Source organism: Salvelinus sp. IW2-2015, linkage group LG18 (genome assembly GCF_002910315.2).
Source record: "Salvelinus sp. IW2-2015 linkage group LG18, ASM291031v2, whole genome shotgun sequence".
NCBI classification, from domain to species: domain Eukaryota; kingdom Metazoa; phylum Chordata; class Actinopteri; order Salmoniformes; family Salmonidae; genus Salvelinus; species Salvelinus sp. IW2-2015.
In genome coordinates, this window is record NC_036858.1 from 59201574 (window position 1) to 59210934 (window position 9361).

Here is a 9361-nt window from a genome sequence, read left to right on the forward strand (position 1 = left end):
ASAAATGGTTTACCTGTGGAAAATCTTCTCTGTTTGCAATCCCAAGGCTCATTGTTACACACTGAATGGTCTTTTGTTCGGTTAAATCCATTTTTTATAGCCTAACACGAAACATTTTGTGAACGCTTATGTCGTTGAATTTCATGTCATAAAATTTTGGGCAAAACATCCGACCTAAATACACTGACTAAACCAATTTTATGGTAGCATGGCCACAAATATGATTTGAAACCAGTGTTTGTTCTATTGCCTGTTCTCTCTCTCTAAATAAGAATGTATTTCTGTAGAATGTAGCAGCCAACACAACCAGCTAGCCAGCACGTGTACTGTACTTTGACAATTTTTAGGTAGCATGGCCACAAATATGATTTGAAACCAGTGTTTGTTCTATTGCCTGTTCTCTCTCTCTAAATAAGAATGTATTTCTGTAGAATGTAGCAGCCAACACAACCAGCTAGCCAGCACGTGTACTGTACTTTGACAATTTTATGGTAGCATGGCCACAAATATGATTTGAAACCAGTGTTTGTTCTATTGCCTGTTCTCTCTCTCTATATATATATATCAATAAAAATGCATATGTTTATTATACCTGTTGATACAGGGCTCATATGTGAAACTATTCTAACTGAAATTGATTCACAGTGGCACTGATTCCGACTGGGAGCCCCCAGCACCGCCCCCAGCGCCAACTTGTTCTTCCAGCCGGACCCTGCTGTCTCTGGGCCATCTACCGGTGTGAAGGCACCGACAAAGAAGCGGAAGAGGGGAAGTGTGCACCTGCTAGAGAAGGGACAGAAGGGCGTTGCACACTGTCCTGGAAGATGATGTGGAGCCACCCCAGCCAACTTTCCGACCCGAAAAGGGAGCCTGGACCTCAGGTGAACGCGAGCACAACATACAGCCCACTTGAGCTTTTCCGTTGTTTTTCACCCATTCTGTTGTAGGTTCACTCGTGTCTAACACGAATAAGTATGGGAAGAAGAAGCAGGCAGGCAAAAAGGTAGCATGGAAGCCCGTATCCATGTCAGACTTTACTGCTACCTTTCAATGGTCATCTACATGGGGCTGGTGAACTGAAAACCTGACTGACTACTGGAAGACGTCATCCCTCTACCGACTGCCTTTCCCCATGGCTGTTATGTCCTGCAAAAGGTTTCTGGTTGTTTCACAGGCTCTTCACATCAGTGACCCAAAGGTTGATGAAGAGAATGAGAAGAAGAGAGGCACAGCAACGTTTGATAGACTGTGCAAAGTCAACCCTCCTACTCCAGCATTGTTGAGGCCTGCAAGACCTACTTTCAGCCAGCCCAGAACCTGTCATCGATGAGAGGATGGTAGCCTCAAAGGCCAGAATTGGCCTCAACAATACATGCGTAACAAGCCAACCAAGTGGGGTTACAAGCTGTTTTTTTGGCTGATTCTGTGTGTGCCTACACATGGAATCTTTGTCTATGAGGGAAGAACACTTGTGCATCTGGTAAGGGACTTAGCTATGACTCTTGGATGGGTTATTGGATTTCCAATGCTGGGGAAGGCTACAAGTTATTTGTGGATAACTTCTACAAAGCTACCCCTGTTCACAAGACCTGAGGAAGCGGGAAGTGTGGGCTGTGGCACCATTCGCACCAACCGGGTGGGCTTTCCGAAGACAAGGTGAACGACATGCCTAAGCGGGCTGAGCGGGGGACCATGCGATGGATCCGTGAAGATGGCCTGCTTTTTGTAAAGTGGATGGATACCAGGGAAGTCGTGATGTGTTCAACTATACACAAGTCCTTCATGGGGATCATGTTGCCCGGCGTATCAAGGATGGTACTGGGCATTGGACCACCAAAAATGTCCCCATTCCAACTGCAGTGAAGGACTACAACAAGAGCATGGGAGGTGTGGACCTATCAGATGCGCTGATAGGCTATTATAATGTTCTGCATAAGACAATGCGATGGTACAAGACTTTCTTCTATCATTTCGTCGACATTGCTGTGGTGAATGCATTCATCCTACACAAGGAAATGGCTAAGAGCTGTGGAAGCCCTTCCTCACACAGAAAGCCTTCAGAGAGCAGCTCATCAAGGAGCTGGCTGGCTACAGCCACCACTGCACCAAGCCCTGTTCCTTCTGCTCCTGCCACAAGTGTTCATCTGCCCAGATATATTTGTGCAGACATGGATGTGCCTAAGGCCAAAAGGGCACAGCATGGAGGCGTTGCTGTGTTGTTTGTAGGATGAAGTCGCCCATCACATGCACCACATGCTCGGTGACCCTCTGCTTTACATCAGAAAGAGACTGCTATAGCATCTGGCATCGACAGCAGAATATTGTGTAGAGCTTTGGCAAAGTGGGTGGGGTTATGTTATATCTGGAGTACTGTTCCTGTCTTATCCTGTGTGAATTTAAGTATGCTCTCTCTTTCTCTCCTTCTTTCTCTGAGGACCTGAGCCCAGGACCATGCGTCATGACCCCTGGCATGATGACTCCTTGCTGTCCCCAGTCCACCCGACCTTGCTGCTGTTTCAACTGTTCTGCCTGCGGCTATGGAACCCTACCTAAACTGTTCATTTTTACTCTTGAGGTGCTGTCCTGTTGCACCCTCTACAACCACTGCGATATCTACCCGGCACAGCCAGAAGAGGACTGGCCACCCCTCAGAGCCTGGTTCCTCTCTAGGTTTCTTCCTAGGTTTGCCTTTCTAGTTTTTCCTAGCCACCGTGCATCTACACCTGCATTGCTTGCTGTTTGGGGTTTTAGGCCGGGTTTCTGTACAGCACTTTGAGATATTAGCTGATGTAGGAAGGGCTATGTAAATACATTTGATAGAGGACTGAGGGTCTTCCAAATATTGAAAGTGTAAATAGTCACCCATGTTGTTTTGTAAATGTATATTTTATTTATTTTTTGGAGAAAAAAAATTATAAGAAAATTCCAATATTTTTTAATAAAAAAATATTGGATATTTATTTTTTTTTCTTTTTTTTTTCTTTTTGGGGGGGGTGTTAGAATACATTTGGTATTTGTATATAGTTATTTGTTTCAGAATGTATACTTCACCAATTTGGCCACTTGGGTACATTGGGCTACTTGTGTGGGACACCTGGTGACTCATGCAAAATGTATGTAGCACACTCATTTTGGAATTTATCATTCTGAAACTTTGCAACAGTACTGTTGCCTTCTTATGTTTTCCACTGCAATTGTTCCCATATTCATATCTAGATGTTAGTTTTATCTTGTTCATTTGATTATGATGTTACAACAATTAAATTGAAAAAACGTATGTTTTTTTCATTGTATTATCAAAACCAGATCTATTGTGTTATATTCTCCTACATTCAATTTCACATTTACACAAACTTCAGAGTGTTTTCTTTCAAATGGTACCAAGAATATGCATATTCCTTGCTCCTGGGCCTGAGCTAGAGACAGTTAGATTTGGGTATGTCTTCAGGCGGAAATTGAAAGGGGGGGGGGGGTATTCCCAAGAGGTTAAGGGGAAGAGCCATCGTTGTGCGCTCTTCAGGACTGTTTTGATGTGTGGACCATGATAGTTCCTTAGTGATGTGGACACACAGAGGAAGTTGAAGCTCTCGACCTGATACACAATAGTCCTGTCGATGTGGATGGGGGCATGCTCGGCCCTCTGTTTCCTGTTGTCCACGATCAGCTCCTTTATCTAGCTGACGTTGAGGGAGAAGTTGTTGTCCTGGCACCCCACTATCAGGTCCTCTGACCTCCCTGTAGGTTGTCTCATCGTTATCGGTGATCAGACCTACCACCGTTGTGTCATCTGCAAACTTAATGATGGTGTTGGAGTCATGCGCAGCCACGCAGTCGTGGGTGAACAGGGAGTACAGGAGGAGACTAAGCACATACCCCTGAGGGGCTCCCGTGTTGAGGGTCAGTGTGGTGGATGTTGCCTACCATCTGGTTGTTGTTTCGTGTTGGTATGAATTGACTGATGATAGTTCTTAACATAGTCCAGCTCAGTACTATTTTGTCTTGGACAAGGCTTATTACTTAGGCTGTGATTCAATCCAATCAGCTGTAGATCCGCATTATAGCTTACTTGAAATTGAAAGGTAATTTCTGATTGAGCCGACATATGCAGCGTGGGGAAAAAAGGTGCGTAGCCCGCAAAGCGTGAACTATTGGAGCTGTGAAAGGGGCAATCCCAAGATTCAAGTTGGGCCTTCTGCGCACCAAAACAATTCCAGAAATGTCTGAACTTCTCATCTCTACAGATATCAGATCTAGGTCCAGCAGCAATGTCAGGAAGTTCCTGTTAGGGTAAATGGCTCTCTTCTGGACTACTTTCGGAAGGGCACGATGGAGAGAGATGTGATGATACAACGTGAGGTACGCCAACACTAAGGTAGACGATCTGCTCATACGCATAATACAAGCACAAGAACCTTCCCTGGAGAGAAGTGAGAAGATGAGAAGAGCAGAGAAAACAATGTGATGGAGAGAGATTAGTGAGAGGCTTCCGTCTTATTAATATCATACATGACTGCCCGTCTCAACTTGTGGCATTTCTATTCCTGTCAGAGAGCTAAATATAGGGTCCACAATTCATTGCCTTTGCTCATTTAAGGTCCCTTTGCAGAGAGAGAGGCTGCCTGGCTGTCACATAAATCCCATACTGCCTGTCCTCTGGTGAAGAGGCTCTCTGAGAGGAGCCAGTGTCATTCTGCAAGGTAAGACTTTTGGAAGTAGTTAATGTATAACTATTTAATGTGCTTTCCAAGGACAGGCTCATGTACTGTGGGACTGGGTTGAGGTCATTTTGACAAATCCAGATGTAGTTCTAAAAGACATGATGCACGTGGAAGTTATCTTTATTAGTCTGCCTGTAAAGATATCCAATGTAGTATTAATGATTATTGACGAATATAACTTATAAATGCCTCGTGAGCTTAGTTTAACTGTATTATCCAAAATATAACTTGTTTTACTCCTATGTTTGAAAACATTGTAAATGTAAACAAAGAGTGTATAGCCTCACAACATGCTTAAAACTAGCTCTGTCTATTAATTTGAGAGTGATTCAATTTCTCCAGCTTTTTACGGAAACAATGGTGGGTGGCAGCCGACTCTTGGCATGCGGATCTTTTTTTTCACCCATCCACCACCCCCACCCCCACCCCCCCCTTTGGAGAACACCTATCTTTTTAGTTTTTTACAGCATTTCTGCTACATATACATATATTTTACATATACATTTTACATACATGTTACTTTATATACAGCAATCACATAACAATAATACATTACTGAACATAAACTCCTTAATCCCACCCCTCAGCCCATCCCACCTATCACCATAGACCACCCTCCTTCGGTTTCCATGTGCCATATATTTTTCAATTGTGCTGTGATGTTTTACATACATATTGAACCTTTCTTATTGTATAGTATCCACAGATTGTGAGCCAAAGATGACAAACCTTTCCTACGAGTATTATATTATTTATTGACTGACTGTGGCTTTCCAAATCGCGCAACACTGCTATTTGTAAGGCTAATTTTAGGTGAATGTTGTGTTTCTTTTTAACCATTCCTGAACCTGTGACCAGAAACAAGCTACATGGGGCCAATACCAGAATAGATATTATATTCATTCTGTCTCTTTTRAGCAAAATCTATAGAGCTGAGATTGTTGTATGCCCCATATATATAGCATTCTGTTGGTGGCAAGACATTTGTATAATCATTTAAATTGAAAAACTCAGTGTTGAATCAAGTGTTGTTTTTTTGTATCAGTTGAAATCGGTACATCGAAAATCTCTTCCCATTTATTTTGCAACCTGTATGGCGCAGCTGTCAACATTTTTGTCCTCAAATTAAACTGGTTTATTTTTCTATTTATGCCAATTATTTTCAGCCAATTTGTATCTTTAATATACGGCAGACAAACAAGTTCCCTACCTTCTCCCTCTTCCACTTGCCTCCCCCATGTTTGTGGTGACGTAACTCCACTGTTTCTATTCATAATATCATTAATAAATATATTACAATTTGTATACATTTTTGCCATAAGAATGTTTTTTTAATTTATCAGTATATTTGAGTTTAACCATAATATTTGTTGTAATATTTGTTCTATCTTTTCTGGAGGATAAAACTGAAATTGTAACCAGCTTTGTATGGCTTGTTGAAAAAAGGGCGATACTTTAAACAAAATTTCATTTTCAATTAGTCGGAAATGAGAAGTTGTAATCTATATGAGGGCAAAAGGGCAATTTTTTAACAAAAGATTAGCCTTTCTTAATAAACTACTGGAGAACCATTTAGGGTTTAAGTATAATTTATGTATGAGTGAAGCTTTTAGTGAGGAGTTTAAAGCTTTAATATCCAACAATTTTAGCCCCCCCAAACTCATATTCATTAAATAAATAGGCACGTTAAATTTAGTCTGGCTTCACATTCCAAATAAAATGAAATATTCTTTGCTCATGACACAAAAAACGAGTTGTCTGGAGTAGGCAGCGCCATTAGTAAGTAAACTGTGATAAGACTAAAGAGTTAATCAATGTTATTTTTGCATGAATAGACACCTCTCCAAGGTTGCAGAATCGTATKTATTTTTGCAAACATTCTATTGAAATTGATTGTGGTAAATTCATTTATGTTTTGAGATGTGAATACCAAGTATGTCTACTTTACTATCTGCCCATTATATTGGTTAACTACAAGGTAGTGTAAACACTGTCTTTTAACGATTCAATACGAAATAAGGTACACTTGATCAAGATCTTCAATGAGACTGTGCAGGGATCCAGATTGCCCACTCAAGAAAAAACTTGAGTCARCYGCYTACATTGACACTTTTGTTTRTATCCCCTGGATTTCTAACCCCTTGATGTTCTTGTTGGATCTAATTTTAKTAGCTAGCATTTCAATGGCCATAATAAATAGATATGGAGACAACYGACAGCCTTGTTTTATTCCTCTTAAAAGCTCAATACTTTCTGAGAAGTAACCATTATTTACTATTTTACCCCTGGGGTTGCTGTACATAACTTTAACCCATTGTATAAGCGATTCACTGAAATTAATGTCATCCAGGCATTTATACATACATTCTAGTCGTACTTTATCAAATTTCTTTTCAAAATCTTTGATGTTTCATAATGTTCAATTGTTCAATTGTTCAATTGTTTCAAGTAATTGTCTTATATTATCTCCAATATATCATCCATGTAAAAAAAATCTATCTGATCAGAATGAACAATATCTGGTAAACCCTTTTTTATTCMATGTGCTATGCATTTCACCAGAATTTTGGCATCACAACATTGAAGTGTAAGAGGCCTCCAATTTTTTAAATGGACGGGATCTTTATACTTACCACATGGGTCCTGTTTCAGTAGTAATGAAATCAGACATTCTTGTTGACTACCTGAAAGTCTACCATTTTTATAGGAGTAAAACAAAGGTCTGATATAACACTACTGGTATACCATCAAGCCCTGGTGTTTTTCCAGACTGAGAATACAGTTGAAGTCAGAAGTGTACATACACCGTAGCCAAATATATTTAAACTCAGTTTTTCCAAAATTCCTGACATTTAATCCTAGTAAAAATTCCCTGTCTTAGGTCAGTTAGGATCACCACTTTATTTTAAGAATGTGAAATGTCAGAATAATAGTAGAGAATAAWTTATTTAAGCTTTTATTTATTTCATCACATTCCCAGTGGGTCATAAGTTTACATACACTCAATTTGTATTTGGTAACATTGCCCTTAAATTCTTTAGCTTCGGTCAAAAGTTTTGGGTAGCCTTTCACAAGCTTCCCACAATAAGTTGGGTGAATTTTGGCCCATTCCTCCTGACAGAGCTGCTGTAACTGAGTCAGTTTTGTAGGCCTCACACGCTTTTTCGGTATTGCCCACAAATTTTATATGGGATTGAGATCAGGGCTTTGGGATGGCCACTCCAATAACTTGACTCTGTTGTCCTTAAGCCATTTTGCCACAACTTTGGYAGTATGCTTGGAGTCATTGTCTATTTGGAAGACCRATTTGCAACCAAGCTTTAACTTCCTGACTGATGTCTTGAGATGTTGATTCAATATATCCACATAATTCTCCTTCCTCATGAAGCCATCTATTTTGTGAAGTGCACCAGTCCCTCCTGCAGCAAAGCACCCCCACAACATGATGCTGCCACCCCCGTGCTTGATGGTTGGGATGGTGTTCTTCGGCTTGCAAGCCTCCCCCTTTTTCCTCCAAACATAATGATGGTCATTATGGCCAAACAGTTCTATTTTTGTTTCATCAGACCAGTGGACATTTCTCCAAAAAGTACGATCTTTGTCCCCATGTGCAGTTGCAAACTGTAGTCTGGCTTTTTTATTGCGGTTTTTAAACAGTGGCTTCCTTCTTGCTGAGCGGCCTTTCGGGTTATGTCGATATAGGACTCGTTTTACTGTGGATATAGATACTTTTGTACCTGTTTCCTCCAGCATCTTCACAAGGTCCTTTGCCGTTGTTCTGTGATTCATTTGCACTTTTCGTATCGAAGTACGTTCATCTCTAGGAGACAGAACACGTCTCCTTCCTGAGCGGTATGACGGCTGCCTGGTCTCATGGTGTTTATACTTGCGCACTATTGTTTGTACAGATGAACGTGGTACCTTCAGGCGTTTGGAAATTGCTCCCAAGGATGAACCAGACTTGTGGTCTACAGTTTTTTTTCTGAGGTCTTGGCGTATTTCTTTAGATTTRCCCATGATGTCAAGCAAAGAGGCACTGAGTTTAAAGGTAGGCCTTGAAATACATCCACAGGTACACCCCCAATTGACTCAAATGATGTCAATTAGCCTATCAGACGATTCTAAAGCCATTACATAATTTTCTGGAATTTTCCAAGCTGTTTAAAGGCACAGTCCACTTGGTGTATGTAAACTTCTGACCCACTGGAATTGTGATACAGTGAATTATAAGTGAAAGAATCTGTCTGTAAACAATTGTTGGTGTCATGCACAAAGTAGATGTCCTAACCGACTTGCCAAAACCATAGTTTGTTAACACATTTGTGGAGTGGTTGGAAAACATGTTTTAATGACTCCAACCTAAGTGTATGTAAACCTCTGACTTCAACTATATTTAATTGCTTCAAAAAGTTCCTCCTCTGTAAATTGGTGTGCGTCCCAAATGGGCACTACTTTTGACCAGAGCCATATGGGCCCTGATAAAAAGTAGTGCAGTATATAGGGAATAGGGTGCCATTTGGGACTCACACTGAGAATCTTAATTCAATAAATCATTTTACACATCATTATGGACAAATGTTGAAGTGCAGATGTTTTCTACAGTATACAGTAGAGTGTTGGCAGGAACAGAAAGACATTTGTGA